This window comes from Saimiri boliviensis, chromosome 17 (genome assembly GCF_048565385.1).
Source record: "Saimiri boliviensis isolate mSaiBol1 chromosome 17, mSaiBol1.pri, whole genome shotgun sequence".
NCBI lineage: Eukaryota > Metazoa > Chordata > Mammalia > Primates > Cebidae > Saimiri > Saimiri boliviensis.
This window is the reverse complement of record NC_133465.1, coordinates 68,740,260-68,760,787: the sequence shown is the minus strand read 5'-3', so window position 1 is coordinate 68,760,787 and position 20,528 is coordinate 68,740,260. Positions and strand designations below refer to the sequence as shown.

The 20,528-nt window shown below is 55.0% G+C and overlaps 1 pseudogene; it reads left to right on the top strand.

The window, feature by feature from the left end:
- LOC101028197 (uncharacterized) overlaps positions 1-19,945 on the top strand; it is a 362,056-nt pseudogene extending 342,111 nt beyond the window's left edge.
- Positions 19,946-20,528: the final 583 nt, after the last annotated feature.

Sequence of the window (20,528 nt, the reverse complement as noted above, 5' to 3'; positions counted from 1 at the left end):
GTTGGGTCCACGCCTCACTCTCTTTGAACATTAAGACCCGAAAAGGAAGGAAGAGGACCGGGTATTAAGAGGGGCGGTTACTGGGGAGTGGTCAACACAGCCAAAGTGACGTGACGCTAAGAACTTTCCAAGAGGATTGCACGAGATGCCCGCGGCAGCCATCACAAACAAAGGACAAAGGTGTAGCCTCACCGTTCTGGATGACAGAAGTCAGGAGCGAGCCTCACTGGGACCCCGCCGAGGCATTGCAGTCACGGCTGCATTTCCGGGGGAGAACGCAGGGCCTCCCCTGTTCCAGGCTCTAGGGGCCCCTGAACTCCTTGGCTCTTGGCCCCTTCCTCCATCCTCAAAGCCAGCAATGGCCACTGAGTCCTGCTCACATCACGTGGCTGGCATCCTCTCCTGCCTTGTCTCCCACAGTTAAAGACCTGGGATTACCCGGGGCCCCCGTGGATACTCCAGGCTCCTCTCCCTGCTTTTTTTTTTTTTTTTTTTTTTTTTTATTGAGATGGAGTTTTTCTCTTGTTGCCCAGGCTGGAGTGCAGTGGTATGATCTCAGCTCCCCACAACCTACGCCTCTGGGGTTCAAGCGATTCTCCTGCCTCAGCCTCCCAAGTAGCTGGGATTACAGGTGCCTGCCACCACACCCGGCTAATTTTTTGTATTTTTGGTAGAGACAGGGTTTCTCCATGTTGGTCAGGCTGGTCTCAAACTCCCGACCTCGTGATCTGCATGCCTTGGCCTCCCAAAGTGCTGGGATTACAGGCATGAGCCACCGCGCCCAGACTCCACTCCCTGTTTAAAGGTTGGCCAATCAGCAGCTCTAATCCTGTCTGCAACCTTAATCATCCTTTGCCAGGAAACTGAAGGTGGGCACCAGTTCCAGGGCATAGGACATCTGTGGCAGTGGGAATGATTCTGCTGAACATAGGGCCCTCGGGGAGGCGATGAGCCCAGCCCCCGCCCATCCACATCGACTTGGGAGCTCTTCAGTCCCTGGGGGCCACAGGGGCTGAATTATGACTTCTGCAGACACCTCAGGTGAGATGCGCCCTGGCATAAAGGAGCTTAGCACGGATCCCCTCATGGGGTCACGAGGAAGGCCGACAGCTCAGAGGCTTTTAAAGTGGAAGCAATCCCAAGTTGTCCCATATGGGGTTAGAGCTGGGGGCATGAGGGTCTGAGTACAGGATGACGGATCTGGGAGAAGAGGTTCAGGTGGTGTAGGAGTGGGTGAAGTGGCCCATGCTATGGAGGTGAGAGAAGCATTCTAGGGTCAAACTGACAGTCAATGATGGATTGGAGGATGGGGGAGGAGGAGAGGAGGGTCAGAGTGGACTGCAGCTGACTTGCTCACTTGGATTGCTGATGGCTCCATGGACTAAAATAGGGAGCCCCAAGCTAGGACCAGGTTTCTTGGAGAAGACCTTGAGCCTCAGACACGTGGGGCAGAACAGTCTGGGAGACACCGAGGGAAGCAAAAGGCTGGACCCGCAGGGATCTCAGCTAAAGTGGGCCTCACGAGCATCAGGGTGGGGGTTGAAGCCAGAGCTTCGAAGTTGCTTGGGGCTAAAGTAAAAGGTGGAAAGAGAAGGGGTCCCAGGATACCCAGTTACCCACTAAGGCCAAGGCGGAAGGAAGGGCCAGAGCCACGGGGAGACCAGGAGGGTGTGAGCCAGCCCAGGACGAAGTGTGCTTCCAGAGGCACAAGACATGGTCAGCAGGCTCACGCCCTGCTGAGTTGGAGAAAGACGAGGCTGGCTCAGGCCACCGGGTCTCCAGGTGAGTAAGAAGCTGCTGGGTAGAGCGGTGGGGTTGGTCTTTTCAGGCAGGGAGAGGAAGATCCCGGAGTGTGAGCTCCGCCACTGGGGAGCTGGAAGAAGCTTTCCTCAGCCTGAGAGCAGGCAGGCAGGTAGGCGGGTTCGAGGGGTGAGCTTCCTCGGCCCCAGCCCCAAGAGGTCCTGAACCTTTGCCCAGCCTGAGGGCCGCTGAGAAGCATACTGCGGGCCAGAACCTGCCTGCCACGCAGCCGACTCGTCTGGCCGCTGAGTTGAGGCTGGACGTGGGAGGGTCTCTTGAGCCAGGATCAAGTTCAGAGGCTGCACCATGTTTAGGGAGAGAAAGAGGCCTGAGCCATGTGGATTTGTGGGTGGCGGGGGTCACGCAGGTATAGGAGGTGTTAAGGAAGAAGAATGGATAGGACCCAGAGACAATTTGGGTGGGCACTGGGGACGAGGGAGGGAGAGGTGTGTGGCCAGAGATCTGAGTTAGGATGCTGGATCAATTTCAATGCGTTTAGAGGTGCTGGATCAATTTCAGTGAGTTTGGGGGTGCTAGGTCAACTGCAGTGCCGTTGACTATACTGGGAGGGGCAGAGGTGGAAGAGGTTTCAGAGAGGCCCTCATCTGTTCTCTGTCCCACATGCTGAGTGACTTCGGCAGGGGTGACCAGGAAGTAAGGTCTAGGAGGCAGCAGAGATCTGGGCTGGAAACCTGCGTGGAGTTCTTGGCAGCGGGTGGTGGATAGAGCCAGGCCACAAAGAGCATCCGGGGCAGGTCGCTAAGACCAGAAGGGGACAAAGAAGAGGGACGTCCCAGCAGCTCACGCCTGCAATCCCAGCACTTGGGGAGGCTGGGGTGGGCAGATTACCTGAGGTCAGGAGTTCAAGACCAGCCTGGCCAACACGGTGAAAGCCCGTCTCTACTAAAAATACAAGTTAGCTGGGCGCTGCAGCCGAGCACCTGTAGTCTCAGTTACTCGGGAGGCTGAGGTAGGAGAATCACTGGAACCCGGGAGGCAGAGGTTGCACTGAGCTGAGATTGTGCCACTGCACTCCAGCCTGGGCCATAGAGAGGAAGAAAGGAGAGAAGGAAGGAAGGAGGGAAGGAGGGAATGGGGAGGGGAGGAGGGAAGAACGGGTGAAGGGGGGGAAGGAAGGAGAAAGGGGGGAAGAAGGAAAGAAGGAAAGGGGGAAAGGGAGGGAGGGAGGAAGGAAGAAAGGAAGGAGGGAGGGAGGGAGGGAAACGGGACAGCCAGCTGTCCTGTAGCATCGACGCTGCTTTAATTTTAGGAATCAGAGGTCCTCGAAGCATGAGAGGGCACGTGAAGCTCACCCTAGCACTTTTATCTGTTGTGGCAAACGTTCGTTCGGTATCTGCCGGCCAGTGAAGCTGGGTCAGCCTGCATGGTGCTCCTGCCCACGCTGAGTGATCAGCTCATTTAACTGCCCTCATCAGGGACTCCTCCTGCAGCAAAAATTATTTTTGTTATTATTCTTTTAAAGTCCGACCGTGAGCGCCGGGGCCCCAGGAATGTCCCTGTAAACACATTCACAGTGTATCGTGTGTTCCGTCTCAGCAAAGACCTTCTGCATGAACAGAACCCAGGGAAGACAGCAACTATCGATTATTAAATAAACCCAACTGTCGACGCAGGCACAGTCTGTAAATCAGCCGCTGCTCCATGCGGGTTGGTTGCAGGCAGACGTTTCCCGGGACACGTGTGTGACAGACGTCCGTGTTCACTTTTCAATTCTCAGGCCCTATCCAGCGAGAGGCTGAAATTGATCGTGTGAGTAGAGATGTGTTAATCCCGAAAGGCAATTGCTGGGCAATCATAGTCTTTCTGAGGCAGCTCCGGCCGTGAAGACGCCAAATCCGATTGAGCCAGCAGCCTCTGAGCTGTACCAAGCACCAAGGATCTCCTTACGCCCCAGGGAAGCAGTCAGGTTTCATCCTTAAAACTGGCTCCCTCTCAGGGCCGGATGTGGTGGCTCACGCCTATAATCCCAGCACTTTGGGAGGCCAAGGACGGTGGATCACAAGGTCAAGAGATCGAGACCATCTTGGCCAACATGGTGAAACCCCGTCTCTACTAAAAATACAAAAAAAATTAGCCGGACCTGGTGGCACATGCCTATAATCCCAGCTACTTGGGAGGCTGAGACAGGAGAACTGCTTGAACCCAGGAGGCGGAGGTTGCGGTGAGCCGAGAATGCGACATTGCACTCCAGCCTGGGTAACAAGAGCGAAACTCCGTCTCAAAAAAAAAAAAAAAACCGGCTCCCTCTCACAAAAGCCATAGCGATGCCAGGGACACCAGCAGGTGCAGCTAGGATGGTGAGGCTGCTGGGTGTCTAAGGAGACCTGGAATGGGTTTTAATGGGGTACAATAAGGCATGGGGATGCAGAAATGACTGGCATGGCAGAAGAAGCCTATCTAGGGATGGATCCCTAGAGACAGGGAGCCTGGCACCAGGGACACCCGGGGAGGCACCAGGCTTGGTGAGGAGGCAGAGGGAACCGGGGTTCACATGGGCAGGGGTCTTGACTGTGGTTTTCTAGGAAGGAACGGGCGAGGCAGGGGAAGGGGGTTGGGGCTGGCTGGTTTGGATGATTTCAGGGAGCTCTGGGCTGTGGGGCTGGCTCTGATTGTCTGTACCTGGCTCCAGGGTGATGAGAACAGGTAAACGGTGGCCTGGAACATGGGACCCCAATAGAGGAGGGGCTTGGGAGTGGAATCTGATTGACTGGTTTGCAGGTGAGAAGCACACCCCCAGGCCCACTGTTTGCTGCCTCTAGGAATCTGCTACTGTGGGGGGGGACCGTCTCCCCAGGGTCAGCAAGGCTTCAGATGTCAAAGCATCAGGATACAGAAAATAAAAGACAGTGACTACAGCAGGGTTGGAGCCAAGCGGACTGAGACTCAGGGAGCAGAGGAAAGTGGTTACGAGTGGGCTCTGGGCTTTGGGCTCTGACTGTTCACAGCTCAGCATCTCCCCAGCCAGAATCCCAAGCACAAACAGTGGCTTTGAACACCTAAGCGTGCTTGGCTGCCAACGCCCCAGCAGGCATCCATTCCCGTGCCTGAGTCCCCAGGCTTCAGGGTGGTTCCAGAGCTGGTTCTCCAGGGCTTGGGAGGGTGAGTGGTCTCAGGAGTCCTTTGTCCGCTGCAGGAAGCGAGGTGGCATGGCCGACCCAGGGAGGGCAGCCTCGCTCTGGGCTCTGGCCTTGCTGGCTGGAAGCCCCTCCTGCATCCCAGCCTCCTGAGGCAGGTCCCAGCTCAGAATGGGGGCTTGGCGAGTGGCGGGCGGGAGCCCTCCCATGGAAGAGGCAGGGGATGTGGGCCCTCCGGCTGCCTGCTAAGCTGCAGAGCTCCGAGGCCTCCCAGAAAGAGAATCTCTGCAGAGCCGGGGACTGCTGCCCGCTCAGGCTGGATGCTGAATGCTCTGTGTGGTAACACCCAGCACTCCCTGTCAGCCTCAGTCCCCAGAGAGAGTGAGCCACCGGGGACCCCCTTGCCTCAGCTCCTCCCCCGTGCCTAGGGACAAAAGCACTCTGCTGGCAGAGTTGTGAGGAGGATTCTGAGGTGCGCCCAGCACTCCGGCCATTACAGCGGGGGATGCCCAGCCCCGGCCCAGCGTTGCCCATGCCAGCTGCTCTTGGTTTTGTTTTGAACATCGTCACCTGCCAGGGACACTAGCTAAGGTTGGGGAGCCCCGTTTGACATGTGGAAGTGATGTTGCGTTCGCTCAGGTTTGAGCTCCTTCCGGACAGGAGGGCACCTTGGTGCAGGTGAACCCCACCGACGTCCCTAGGACCCCCACCCTCAGGGACAGACACCTGGCTGGCGATCACTTCAAAGCCACCAGCCTTTTTTGTTTTTTTTAATCTCCATTTTGCTCCAATTTAATTAAATTTTTTAGAAATCAAGATTTTTTTTCCCACTTTTTTTTTATCGTACTTGAGGTTCTGGGGCTCACGTGTAGATCATGCAGGGTTGTTGCATAGGTACACACACGGCAAAGTGGCTTGCTGCCTCCATCCCCCGTCACCTGTATCTGGCATTTCCCCCCATGTTATCCCTTCCCACCCTCCCCTCCCCCAATGTCTCTCCCTTGGCCCCCCTCAACAGACCCCAGTGTGAGATGCTCCCCTCCCTGTGTCCATGTGTTCTCATTGTTCAACACCTGCCTATGAGTAAGAACATGTGGTGTTTGGTTTTCTGTTCTTGCATCAGTTTGCTGAGGATGATGGTTTCCAGATTCAACCATGTCCCTACAAAGGACACAAACTCATCATTTTTTATGGCTGCATAGTATTCCATGGTGTATATGTGTCATTTTCTTTGTCCAGTCTAGAATGGGCATTGATGGGCATTTGGGTTTGTTCTAGATCTTTGCTATTGTGAACAGTGCTGCAATGAACATTCATGTGCATGTGTCTTTATAATAGAATGACTTATAATCCTTGGGTATATACCCAGGAATGGGATTGCTGGGTCAAATGGAATTTCTATTTCTAGATCCTTGGGGAATCGCCACACTGTCTTCCACAGTGGTTGAACTAGGAGAGGGAGGGATGTTTGGAACAAACCCCGGGAAGACTTCTGCATGTCTTGGCCCCAGGCTTTTAATCACTTGGGGCCAAGAGATGCAGAAGTCTTTCTGGGGTTTGTTCCAAACGTCCCTCCCTCTCCCGGGCCCCGGTGGTACAGGAGAGCCCTGCCCTTTCTGCCCTGTTTGGGCGAAACCCGCAGCCCAGAGTCTGCCCTCGGAGCTCACTTCAGCCCCGAGCAGGTCCTGCCCTGACTGCCTAGGGTGGCCGTTTCCTCCCAGCGTGGGCCAGGCACTGTGCTGCGGCCTGGCTGCCTTTCATCCCATACCTAGAGGTGGGTCCCGCTGTCACCCCTGCTTTTACGGGTGAGTAAACTGAGGCACCCTGACATTGAGTAACCCACGGGAGGTTTACCAGCCATCCCAGGCTTAACCCAAAACGTGGACCGACTGCCAGATCTGAGTTCTGCGCACAGCCAGGGTCCTGCCTTGCTTTCTCTTCTCTGGCGAGGGAAGAGTGGGAGATGCCCCACCCTGTGATTTTTCCACAGATGCAAATCTCTGCGTTGCTTTTCTGACTCTACAAATGCTTATCTAGTTGTTAACTTAAAGCAAAACATTGTGGGGGCCGGGCGCGGTGGCTCACTTCTGTAATCCCAGCGCTTTGGGAGGCCAAGGAGGGTGGATCACTTGAGGTCAGGAGTTCGAGACCAGCCTGGCCAACATGGTGAAACCCCTTCTCTATTAAAAATACAAAAGTTAGCCAGGTGCTACAGCCGAGCACCTGTAGTCTCAGCTACTTGGGAAGCTGAGGTAGGAGAATCGCTTGAACCCAGGAGGCAGAGGTTGCAGTGAGCTGAAATTGTGCCACTATGCGCCAGCCTGGGCAATAGAGCGAAAGGAGGCAGGCACATCAGTCCCCGTTTCTTCATCTTGACCAGAAGCAGAACGTTTTTCTTCGTCACACCAGATCCATCTCCGCAGTAACTACCCGGCCGCTGGAACACATTCAGGCACATACCCAGGCTGGGCCTGGCCCTTGTCCCCAGTCCCCTGCAGGGCGGAAGGAGAGAGGGTGCAGGGCTGTCAGAAGCACTCGTGGGCCTGGGATATGCAGTCCTAGTGTGGAGACAAACACCTTTGCTTCCCAGGCCTTGAGAACAGCCTCCCCTCCTCAATGAGGAGCGCTCTGCAGGGGCCGGAACGTAGCTCTGGAGAGGCTTAGCAAGAGCGCTTCACAGCGTTTCTTCTCAGGAAAATTTTGATTATAAAGATAAGGAGAGTTGGGTTCCATAGCTCACATCTGTAATCCCAGCACTTTGGGAGGCTGAGGTGGGCAGATCTTGAGGTCAGGAGATCGAGACCAGCCTGGCCAACATGGTGAAACCCCAACTCTACTAAAAATACAGAAATTACCCGGGCATGGTGGCACACACCTAATCCCAGCTACTCAGGAGGCTGAGACAGGAGAATCACTTGGACCTGGGAGGCAGAGTTTGCAGTGAGCCAAGATCATGCCACAGCACTCCAGCCTGGGCAACAGAGTGAGGATCTATCTCAAATAATAATAATAATAATAATAATAATACGATGATGTTCTCTGTGTGTGTCTACCTTGTGGCATTACCAAAGGTAGTCGGGATAGGGGGATGGGGCTGGCCATATCCCACCCGTCATCCTGGGCATTTCTCTGACCCCCACCCAGCTCCCGTGGGCTCCACAGATGCTCCGATCTGGCACCCAGCCTCCAGCACGCTTGGCCTATTATCTACTTTTATTTTGTAAGTAGGTTGATGGAGACGCATTTCTGAAAATCTTAGAGGAATGAACAGGTTGGTTTCTTAGGGGATTTGCTCAGGAAATGAGATTTTTCCCATCTCCCAAAGGAGAAAGGACACGTCTAAATTATTGATAACGAAACGCGCTCAGCTAAGAAGCGGCGTGCTCCAGCTGCCTGGGCGCTGAGCGGTGGCGTCCGCCCTGTATTAACTCGGCTGCTCTTCCTGTCCCCGCCATCCTTCCCGCCCCGCACCCCCATCCCACTGGCACTGCTAACAGCCACACGTGGGGAGGCCCGAACCCAGTGCCCCCCCACCCCTAACACTTCTGCTGGGAGAGCCTCCGTCCTCAGTCCAGCCGCATCCCTCTCTGCAGAGCAGTGGTACCTCTTCGGGTCTCAGTTTTCATCTCTCCAAGGAATGTCAGATGGGTCTTAAAATCTCACCCTCGTAGGAGAGGCATCCCAGCCCCGGCTGTGAACATAGCCAGGCTCGCTCTCCACGCTCAGGGGCAGGGGGACAGGAGCGGGACACAGCAGCCACGTGGGGACTGGACGGCCATGCAGACATCATCATTACAGAACTCTGTTTCAGCTGAGTGTTGGAGGGAACTTGGCAGGCAGCGCCAGCTCCAAAGGGGCAGCTCTGACAGGGACTCCACTTCCCCTAAGTACACATTGGAAGGAAGAACAGCCTGCTCAGCGTAATCAGACACCAGCAAGGGAAGGTGACCAAGAAATCTGGGAGCCCAGAGGTGCTCGTGGCACACAGTCCGTGCGCAGTCAGGGGTGGGGGCTGTGTGGCTCTCATGTGCCCTGTGCCCTGTGCCTGGCTGCAGGGCAGGGAGAGGAAGGCAGCTCTCCCTCCCAGAGGCACACAGCCCACTGTGCCATCAGGCATGACTTGGAGAATGACCTGGACAGGGTGGTTGCAGCTTGTCTCCATCTCATTCTGTAGATGGTTTCATCCATTGTCATAGCCGCGTGAAATCAGACAGAAGCGTGTCAGCAGACGGAAGTCAAGGTCAGACAATGGGAGGTGGAAGGCGGGAAAATGAGGCTGTGGGGCTTCTAGATACCACCAGCAAGGCTGAGCCAGACTTTTATTTTCTCTGACTTGCTCGTGGCTGAAGCAAAATGGGAAATGTGGCCAATGGCATGATTCTTACTGTCTTACAAAGTGGATTAAAATCCAAATGTCCTCCCAGGCATGGTGGCTCATGCCTGGAACCCCAGCACTTTGGGAGGCTGAGGCAGGTGGATCACCTAAGCTCAGGAGTTTGAGACCAGCCTGGGCAACATGGTGGAACCCCGTCTCTACAAATATAAAAATTAGCCGGGCGTGGTGGTGCGTGCCTGTAGTCCCAGCTACTCAGTGAGCTGGGATCACGCCACTGCACTCCAGCCTGGGTGACAGAGTGAGATGTCTCAAAAAAAAAAAACCCAATGTCCACCTGCAGATGAATGGATAAACGTATCCCATTGGAGTCCACGTCATGGATTATCACTCAGCCTTAAAAAGGACGGACATTCTGTGAAATTCTGACCCAGGCTGCAGCAGGGATGAATCTTGAGGACATTATGCTGATTGAAATGGTCAGGCACAAAAGGACAGATACCGTCTGATTCTGTGTAATGAGTGTCCCTAGAGTAGTTGGATTCATAGAGAGAGAAAGCAGGAGGGGGTCGCCAGGGGCTGAGGGAGGGGGAGTGGAGGGGGGTGTTTAATGGGGACGGAGTTTTAGTTTGGAGAGGTGAGTGGTGGGAACCGGGGAACTGCAGCGTCATGGGCTTAGTGCCACCGAACCATGCACCGAAAGGTGGTGAAAATGGTACCTTTCATGTGATGGGCATTTTACCACAAAAAATTCGAACAAAACAAAACAAAAAAGCAGCTTCACATACGCGTCAAAGGAAGAACCATTTTCCTGGGGTCCTTTAGTCTGAAAGGTCTTTCTCGGGGTCCGATTGTGTGAGGCCACCATGGCATGTGGCCTTTAGGTGCCTCTAGTCTTCCCCGTTAGGAGTTCCAGACCAGCCTGGACAAGATGAAACCCCAAAACGAGCCCAGTGTGGTGGCGCGCACCTGTGGACCCCGCTCCTCGGGAGGCTGAGGTGGGAGGAGCCGAGATGGTGCCACTGCCCTCCAGCCTGAGCAACAGAGTGAGACTCCGTCAAGAAAAGAGAAGAGGAGGGCACAGGAGAAAGAAAGAAGGAAGCAGAGAAAGGAAAGAAGGAAAGAGAGGAAGGGAAGGGGAATGGAAGAAGGAAAGGGAAAAAGAGAGAGAGAAAGAGGAGAGGGGAGAGGAGGGAAGGAGGAAGAGGGGAGGGAAGGAGGGAGGGAGGTAAAGAAGGAAGAAAGAAAAGAAGGGGAGGGAAGGGAGGGCTCTAGGAGGGGCGTGTGTGGCAGGGTTTGCGCCGTCAGGAAGAACGTCATGGAGAAGTTGTGGAAGGGCAATGACCATGAAGAAAGGGCCACCGTGCTCTGGAAACCAGTCCCAGCAAGCCCAGCGTGAGTGGGGTACAGGCAGGGGGTGAAAGCCAGGCCCACTGTGCCCCACAGCCCTCGTGGGCACTGCCCTGAAGGTGAGAGACAGCCTCGGGGAGCGGGGGTGAGCTACTCCCCGGAGGCTGTCCTAACAGACGAGCACACACGGGGAGGCTGCACAGGACAGCCGGGTGTTTCTCTCCCACAGCTCTGGAGACGGAGCCGTGAGGTCTGGGATGCGGGTGTCGCCGGGCTCTGCCGTCTGAAAGTGCTGGGCAGGATCCTCTCTTCCAAGCCCCAGCAGGTTTCAGTGCACCCCGGCCTGTGGCTCCTCCCCCCAACCTCCACCTCCAGCCTCACACCCCTTCTCCCAGTGCGGGTCCCCCGGGGTCCTGATGGAGGGCTCACTCGGTTCCACTCTGACCTCACTTCACGAATTACATCTGCAAAGAGCCTGTTTCCAGATGAGGTTCTGGGCGGACATGGACTCTGGGGAGAGCATTCCAGCCCATGTGGCGGCATCTCCTCCGCATGCGGAAGGCTGGGGGTGTCTGTGGATGGGTGGAGACGACCCCACGCTGGGCTCCAGCCCCCGAAGCTTGGCTATCTGGAAGCACTCCGGGGCAGAGATGCCACCCTGGCCCTCCCACCCGCCCCCCGCCTCTGGGCCTGAGGGCCGTTTCTGCAGCCTCAGTGGGGTCTCTGTCTCCCCCACTGCCATCTGCTTGGTGGCATCGGGCCTTCTGTTCTTAGCCCTGCCCCATGGAAGTTGTGTCAACCCTGGGAAAATCCCTTCTTTGGGCTTCTGTTTCTGAGCCTGGCTGACCAGTACAGGCGGGGTCATGCGATGGAGTCCCCGGCACAGCGTGGGTGTTGTAAATGCTGCTCAGTGGGGGGCCAGTGAGCTCAGCTCAGTCCACAGGTGTGCGCTAAGTTCTGCTCATGCAAAGACAGCACCTTCCCCACAGCCCCCCACCTGAGGGCAGCCAGGTGCCTGCAGACCTCACCCCACCAGGCAGAACCCCTAATATCTCACCCAAGCAATTGACTATGGTCCAGTCTGTAGTCCCAAATGACACCCTGTGGCAAAGGCACATGGGCCTTGCAGAGCCCAGCACAGCCAGAAGAGTCAACCAGCCACAGAAGGTTTGGGCTGACGCTGGGCGTTGAAGTGGCACACGTGCTGGGGCTGGAGGCAGGTTGGCACTGGCCAGCAATGAGAAAAGCAACACAGTGGGCTTGCGTCCGGGTCCAAGTTGGGTGCCCCGGCTCACTATGATGCTCCAGGCTCTATCTGGGAGTGCTCGCCCAGAGCGGAATGATCAGCTGTGGTCAGCCTGTGGTCAGGCAGGTCTCCACGAAAACCCCAGCTGCGCCTGCTACCAGCTGAGGCATTTAGGGCCAACTGCTTCCCTTACCCAGGCTTCAGATTTGATGTCTGGAAACTGGAAGTGATCGTGGTACCTGCCCCCAGGGGTGTTTGGAAAGCTGAAATGACATCATCGGTGATAAAACCCCTTTTAGAAAAGCACAGTCCCCAGCAGGAGGCCTGGCATGCATTCAGCAAGCACGAGGCATGCACGCTGCTGTCATGGGGCCCACGGCAGTGTCCACGCAGGCAGAGGGAGAGTAAGGCCCCAGTGGAGCAGAACTAAAGGCCTAGAGTGCCCGGAGGGACCTTGATGGTGGGACTGCAGGCAGGTTGCTTCTGAGCCCTGGCCGGGCTTCCTTGGAGAGGAGGGCACACTGCTCCGAGCAGAGCGTGTAACCCTAACCCCTGCCCTGCTGCCCTGTGGAAGCCCAGTAAGGGGGTGGCCCTTCCCATGGGCCTAAGTATGGGCTGTGTACTCAGAGCCCAAAGCCACTCCAGGGGCCACTGTGATGGCCAGAACCTGCCAGAACTCCCTGGTCTCCCTAATGATGGCTCAGAGCCATAAGCCAGATCCCCTCCCCTGCCCTCCCCTGCCCTCTCCTGCCTGATGCTCCCCTCCCCTCTCCTCCCCTCCCCTCCCCTTTCCTCACATTAAATGGATGTGTCCCTCCTGTTCAGATCACCATCATCACAAGCCAGGTTGAAACCACCCACAGCTGATTTTTTATTGACAAAATTGCACCTTCACCTCCAAGTCCCCTCAGGGAATGAGCACAAGCAGACAGTCTCATAAAATCCAAAGTAGCACAACAAGACAGTGGTGCACGGGCAGCTTCTCAAAGCCGCCCGGAGGACCCTCCACATGGCCCGGTCCTGCCCCGATGCTCCCCAGGTGGCACCCCGCCACCGGCAGCAGCACACTGGGAACCAGAGCTCTGGAGGTCTTTCCTGGCACCAGTGCCTCTGCTGCGGGAACTCACACAATGCCCAGGAAATCTCTTCTGACCACAAACTAGGTCCAGGCACCGTCACTGCACATTTAGGAAAACATGAAAGGAAGAAAAGCAGAGAATAGCGTGACTGTGCAGAGACTGTGTGTGCTGGACTGAATGTCGCCCACCCCCCAAATTCCTATGTGGGAGCCCCAACCCCCCGAGGAATGGTATCTGGAGACCAGGCCTTTGGGAGGTGATTAGGATTAGATCGGGTCACGAGGGAGGGTCCCTTGTGTAATGGGACTAGTGCCCTTAAAAGAAGGGACGCCGGGGAGCCTGGTTTTACGCTGCCTCCTTGCCATGCGGAGACGCAGTGAGAAGGCGGCCGTCTGCAAGCCAGGAAGAGAGCCCTCACCAGCACCCGACCGTGCTGCTCCCTAATCACAGACTCCCAGCCTCCAGAAGCGGGGGAAAGACATTTCTGTTGTTTGAGCCCCCAGTCTATGGTATTACCATGGCAGCCGAAGAGACAGAAACCATCTCCCGGCTTCAGACAGTTCCATGCGGTCACAGTGATCTTCCTCGGCACCTTCCATGCCAGCCTCAGTTGGGTCAGCTCTCCTAACCCTGGCACCAGGACAGGTCCCTCTGTTCTCTGCACCCCTTCTCAGCCATCATTTGTGGCTGTCCAGTTGTCCTTTCCAGTGGAGTTAAGAGGTACAGTTGTCCCTAAATGATGGCATCTCCACAGAGCAACTCGCCAGAAGTGCAGGATGGCGTTACACAGAGGGCTTTATCCAGTTAGAGGGAAACGGGCTGAGTGCCATGGTTCACACCTGTAGCCCCAGCACTTTGGAAGGCCAAGGTGGGAGGATCACTCCAGGCCAGGAGTTCAAGACCAACCTGGGCAACATACTGAGATACCCCATCTCTACCAAAAAAATAGTGATAGATGATAGACACATAGATAGATAGCCAGCCAGGCATGTTGGTGCATGACTGTGGTCTCAGCTCCTTGGGAGGCTGAGGCTGGAAAATGACTTGAGCCCGGGAGATCGAGGCTGCAGTGAGCTATGATTGTGGTACTTCACTCCAGCCTGGGCAATGGAGCAAGATCCTGCTCCAAATTTTTTTTTTTTTTTTTTTTTTTTGGACATAGTCTCACTCTTGTTGCCCAGGCTGGAGTGCAATGGCGCAATCTCGGCTCATCACAACCTCCACTTCCCAGGTTCAAGTGATTCTCCTGCCTCAGCCTCCCAAGTAGCTGGGATCACAGGCGCCCACTACCACGCCTGGCTAACTTTTTGTATTTTCAGTAGAGACGGGGTTTCACTGTGTTGATCAAGCTAGTCTCGAACTCCTCACCTCAGGTGATCCACCTGCCTCTGCCTCCCACAGTGCTAGTATTACAGGTGTGAGCCACCATGCCTGGCCCCCAAATTTTTTTAATTGAAAAGTTTAAAAAACAAGGTGAAACAGACCAGGAGAAGCATCAGAAAGCATCAGAGCCCCCCTTCTCTCATCTTGGAATCCAGGGTAAGAATGTGTCCCTAATGGGGCAGACTTTAGGTCAATGATTATATTCAGTGCCTGACACATAGTAGATGCTCATTAAATAAAAGACAGGATGGCCACTGTTAAGAAATTGACTTCATCAAAGAGCCAGGACACAGCCAGGCAGAAATCCATGTTCCACTTGCTTTGTGCCTTTCTAGACCTTCGCCAGAATCAAGTAACTCGCACCTAACTGGGGAGAGAAGGGATGTATGGGTGACCATGAAGCTAAAGAGCCACCGATTAGTGGGAGTGCTCTGAGTTTGGCACAAGGGTTTTTTTCTGGCCAGTGCCTTGCGTGATTCACTAACAATGAGTTTTACTAACGGACACGTGTGCTTTTCATTTCAAGAGCCACACAAGCAAGCCCGGGTTGAATTTCTGAAGAATGAAATATTTTATGGATAGCTAGGGTTAGTCTGTGGGAGGCGGGAGACCTCCGTCATTTGGACGGAGTTAAATAAAGATGGAATCACATGTCCTGGAGGAGAATTGCAGGGAAAAGCCCACAAGGACGTCATCTTTGGAGGAACTGGTGGGAGGCTGAGCTGTGAGCCAGGTGGAATCAGGGGCCTAAAGGAGCAATGGGACAGGGAGGGAGAACTTGAGAAAGGTCCTCTCCGGGTGGATAAATGCACAGCCATGGCTGGGATTCCCCAGGAGCAAATATCACTCTTAAAGAATCCGATCCCATGCTTCAAAGCAGAAGGCCAGGCTCGGTGCAGTGGCTCTTGCTTGTAATCCCAGTACTTAGGGAGGCTGAGGCAGGTGGATCACCTGAGGTCAGGAGTTCAAGACCAGCCCAGCCAACATGGCGAAATCCCATCTCTACTAAAAATACAAAAAAAAAAAAAAAAATTAGCCGGGCATCATAGCACATGCCTGTAATCCCTGCTACTCGGGAGGCTGAGGCAGGACAACTGCTTGAACTTGGGAGGCGGAGGTTGCGGTGAGCCGAGACCGTGCCATTGCACTCCAGCCTGGGCAACAAGAGCAAAACTCTGTCTCAAAAAAAACGGGGGTCCAGTTCTAACCCCTGGAGGCAAACACCTTCACAAGTTCATTCCTTTGTTCATTCATGCACCCAGTGCCTCCCATCCATGGCGGCCCCACACCAGTGTCTGGGGACCTCTAAGACATGATCTCTGCCCATGGGGGCTTCATAGTCTGTGGGAAGGCAGACCAGGGGCTCCACGTTGGGCGCCCACCCCATCCACAGCCCACGTTGCTCCCTGGGAAGAGTGTGGAACCGTGCGGCACCCACCCTCTCCTGGGTGAGTGGGCAGTCGGGCAGTGCGCTGGGAGTGTGGAGACAGTCTGAGCCTGGCAGGTGGGTCTTGCTCTCTCTGTTTGGACTTTGCTGAGGGTGTGACTGCAGGTGCAGTGGGGGAAGTCAGCGCCACTGTGCTGATGCCTGTGTTCCTCCAGGAACCTAATTCACGAGGCAAAAATTACCATAATTGATTATCCCGCTGAGTGGCTGAGAGCAGTGTTTGCCAACAGTGAGGCTGAGACTCAGCTGCGGGTTTCCTGACCCTGGGAGCACGCGGTGGGATGGCATCCCAAAGGCCCCGCCCGAGGGCTCCCTCCTTCCCCTGACCCCAGGAGGGGGCAGGTGGGGCAGGGGCCGGAGAGACAGAAAATGCTGAGAGCATAGAACAGCGAGGCTGACATTCATCTCAGAAACACGAAGCCAGGCGTCGTCCCAGGGACAGGCAGCCAGGCCACCACTGGAGTGGTCTCCCAAAATGTGGGCTGCTCCGCACGGAGACCACCTTCCTTTCCACACACAAGGGCCTCTGGGGAGGTGCAGAGAACTCCGTGACCTGGAGGTTCTGTGAAAGAATGGAGGACAAAGCTGGGCAGCTCCTGGCCGAAGCGCCAGGGAGACAGGTTGGACCCGTTGCTGAGGCATCAAGCTTGGCCGGCTCTTTGACCAGCCTCTAGTTCTGGAGCTTTCAAAAATGGAGACTCTTTGGTGATCGAAATGGGGCCCAGCCCCTGGGTTCACACAGTGCAGATAGGACATGTTGCACTTGTTGACCAAATAAAGATGCTCGCAAGTGTGCGACGTGTTTAAGAGAACTCAAGGGATGTCAGGAATCACTCGGAAGAGAAAGGCTTGCAGAGGCAGGGAAGGTGGGGTGGCGGGGCGCTCTGCCAGCTCCCATCTGAGCTGATGTGGCCCAAAGACTGGGAATTCCAGGGCTGAAAGTCGTTCTTGTGCTGGGATGACATCCGAGAGCTCGGACACAGAGCCTGGGCCAGCGGAGGAGAAAAGGCAGGACACACGAGGCATTCGGGACGAGAGGTGAAATCCCGCACGCTTGGCTTGTTCCTGCTTCGCCTTCTTAGCCTGCTGGCCGGGTCCCCCCTCCAGCAGAGCCGCAGACGACCCTTCCAGCGCTCAGGTCCTGGCTCCACATCCGAATGTGTGTGTGTTCAGTGGGGCTGGATTCAATGGAACCAAATTGTATTGAGTTGGAAGCACAGCTCACTTCAAGAAATCACCAATAAAAAAAAATTCTGCCGGGCGCAGTGGCTCACATCTGTATTCCCAGCACTTCGGGAGGCCGAGGCGGGTGGATCACCTGAGGTCAGGAGTTCGAGACCAGCCTGGCCAACAAGATGAAATCCCATCTCTACTGAAAAAACAAAAATTAGCCAGTCATAGTGGCAGACGCCTGTGATCCCAGCTACTTGGGAGGCTGAGGCAGGAGAATCACTTGAACCCGGGAGGCGGAGGTTCCAGTGAGCCAAGATCGTGCCATTGCACTGCAGCCTGGGTGGCAGAGCGAGACTCCATCTCAAAGAAAGAAAAAGAAAATCCCCCAAATCAACAAAGGCAGCAGTTGGTGAAAGCAACTCAGAGGACGCATTTCCTTTCGAAGTGACTCGTCAGCGTCTCCCCATCACCCCTGTCCTTCTCAGTGTCACAGGCTTTGTGAGCTGCGTGTGGAAACAGCTCCGCGGGCCAGAAGTTGGCTTTTCCATTTTCCTGGGGAGGAGAACAGGCGCTCCACGGGGCCACCTTGGAAATGGCCTGCCCAGTGCCCAGTTCAAGGTCAGCTGCTCCTCCGCCCACAGTCCTCACTGATGCGGCCGGGAGGGACCCCCCTGTGACATACCCAGTACCGCCGTTGTGATCTGCACAGACTCCAGCAGGGAAGCCAGGCCCTGTGCAGATCAGCGTTCCGCAACCACGTTCACTCTCGCCTCCCACAGGGCGGGGTACTCCTTCCCACCTGTGGATGAGATGGGGTGGCGGTGGCAGAGATCCGGGAACCTGCTCTGGGGGTCGGGTCGGCTGACCCAGTCGCTGTGGCTGCAGTTGCTTCACCAGCTGGGGCCTTGGTTTCTTTATCTGAAGAAGGGATGCCCGAGGTAGTGGCACATGCCTGTGATCCCAGGAGCCCGGGGTCTGCCTACTGGAGCTGTCGGGAGGGTGGAATGAAACAAGGTACAGGAAGTGCCTGTAAACATGCAGGATAAATCACCGTGGTTACCTTTTTACAGTGATGTGGATGAGGATAGTGGTGGTGGTTTTTCTAGAGCTCAAGAAAGAGGCTGAGTCTGACCGTCTTTCAACTCCAGAGGCTTTTCACTTGCTTTTACTTCTTACACTAAGCTTAAAGAAATATGCACGTGGCCGGGCGTGGTGGCTCACACCCGTAATCCAAGCACTTTGGAGGCCAAGGCGGGCAGATCACCTGAGGTCGGGAGTTCAAGACTAGCCTGACCAACATGGTGAAACCCTGTCTTAAAAAAAAAAAGAAAAAAGAAATATGCACATATACACAAATGCATGGGAGGCTGGGGACAGGGAGTGACGTCTTAACAGGGATGGATTTTCCTTTTTGGGGAGTGAAAAGGTTCAGGCATCAGAGAGGTGGGGAATGACAGCGGTGTGAACGTACTCGATACCACTGAACTATACGTTTGAAAATGGTGAAAATTGTACATTTTATGTGATGTGTATTTTACCACAGTTAGAAAATGTGCAAGTCACGTACACAGAAAATTATGAACCATTACTCAAATGAAGGAAGAAAATCTCTTTGTTTAAAGCACGCTGAACACATACCCCTTTGTTTCCAAACTCCTCAATGACCTACAGAGAAAAGGGAGGTGTCCCGGCACATGTGTGCAGTTCCAGGCCCCCGGGAGCTAGCTTTGTGATTTTAGGCAGGAGCCGATGCCCTGGCTTCGGGCCCCGGGCGATAAAGTGAGTCACTGTGGTCCCTGCCAGTCTGTCCTCATCACTGATACACAATAACACAGTGACTCCCTCCGGAATTCTGTTTGGTGGGGTTTAGAATTCGCTCAATGACTTTTCTTTAATGATATTAAAATGAATGTCCAGGTTGAGGAGTTATAGGTGCATGCCACTATGCCCAGCTAATTTTTGTATTTTTAGTAAAGACAGGGTTTCATCACATTGACCAGGCTGGTCTTGAACTCCTGACCTCAGGTGATCTGGCCTCAGCCTCCCAAAGTGCTGGGATTACAGGCTCAAGCCACTGCTCCTGGCCCATTGAATGTATTTTTGACTTATAATATTTTCACCTTACAATGGGTTTACCAGGATGTAACCCCATCAAAAGTTGAGAAGCATCATACTTTTATAATAATCCCCCAAAGTAAAACTCCGCAAGTGAATCTGAGGAGGGGGTCAGCCGCAGGTAGCACTCAGACCGCACTGAGTCCCATGGCAAGACCCCATCTTTATCAAAGATACAAAAAATTAGCTGGGCGTGGTGGTGCACACCTGTAGTCCCAGCTACTCGGGCGGCTGAGGCAAGAGAATCACTTGAACCCGGGTGGCAGAGGTTGCAGTGAGCCAAGATTGTACCGTTATACTCCAACCTGGCGATAGAGTGAGACCCTGTCTCCAAAAGCAAACAAATAAAATGAATGTGCATGCGGTGATCACCCTCAAAGTGACCCCCACCCCGCAACTGGAGGAGGAAGCAAATCCCTGCAGCGTGGTAGAGGAAACCCAGTATGGGGCTAATCATCACCATCAACAAGCCACGGGGCCTGCATCTGTGGACAAGCCACGGGGCCTGCATTTGTGGACAACCTCAAAACCAGGTTGGGGAGGGGGGGGTGCTAGGATAAGGGGAAAGGGATTGCTTGGAGTTTGAGGCACAGGGAAGAAAAAAAGAACATCCCAGAGTCAGAGATAAAGAGTCTGGGCGGCCAGTCCACGGTGTCCTGTTTTGTTTTATCTCTGCCTGTTATATAAACGCCACCTCCCAGCCATGCTTGAGATGCAGATGGCAGCCGGAGGTTAACCTGGGCAGGGTTCCTCGGACTCCCAGGGAGATGATGCTTCCGCCTCCAGACTTCCCTAGGCGATGAGCAAACAACATCGCCAGCGACCAGATGCATGATGACAGCATTGATTGTGATTCTCTCTCCTTTCTCTTTTTCTTTTCTTAGAGAGCCCAGAGTGCCTCGGGGAAAATTGGCTGTATAAAAGGTATAAAGACTTTCTCTATTTTTCCTGAATAGTTTTTGACAGATATGAGCATGTTGAACATCTCGGGAGCTGCTGATAATGAAAGCCGGGAGTTTCTGGGGTTTCCCAGCCACCGGAGGGAGGAAGGGTTTGGGGGCTGCGGAGGGAGGGCTGGGCGCCGTTTAGCACCTCTGCGTCATTCTCTCTTGTTCCCCACGGGCGACCCCAACATGTGCTGGGAAGGCTGGGGGGCAGAGGGGCTGAAAGGGAAATGGATGAATGGGGTAAGGATGGAGGGCCATTCTGGCTGGCCCGTGAAGCAGTATCGCGTCCTTCCTGATCCCTTCCCTCCCCCAGCCCCAAGGTCCCCCACCCGAGGTGCTCAGTGCATGGCCACCCATCCCTCAGGCAGCCCCAGCTCGCTGGTCCAGGGTGGTCTGACTCACCTCCATGGCCCGGTCTCCTCGGGGAAGGGGCTTCAGAGATCAGCTCAGTTCCCAGTGTCCACACTCGCTGGGGGAATGGTTGCCACTGCCTGAGCCTGTCAGTCCTTTGCTCCGTACCCCCAACCCCGACTACATACGTGGGGCTGACCCCCTCCTCG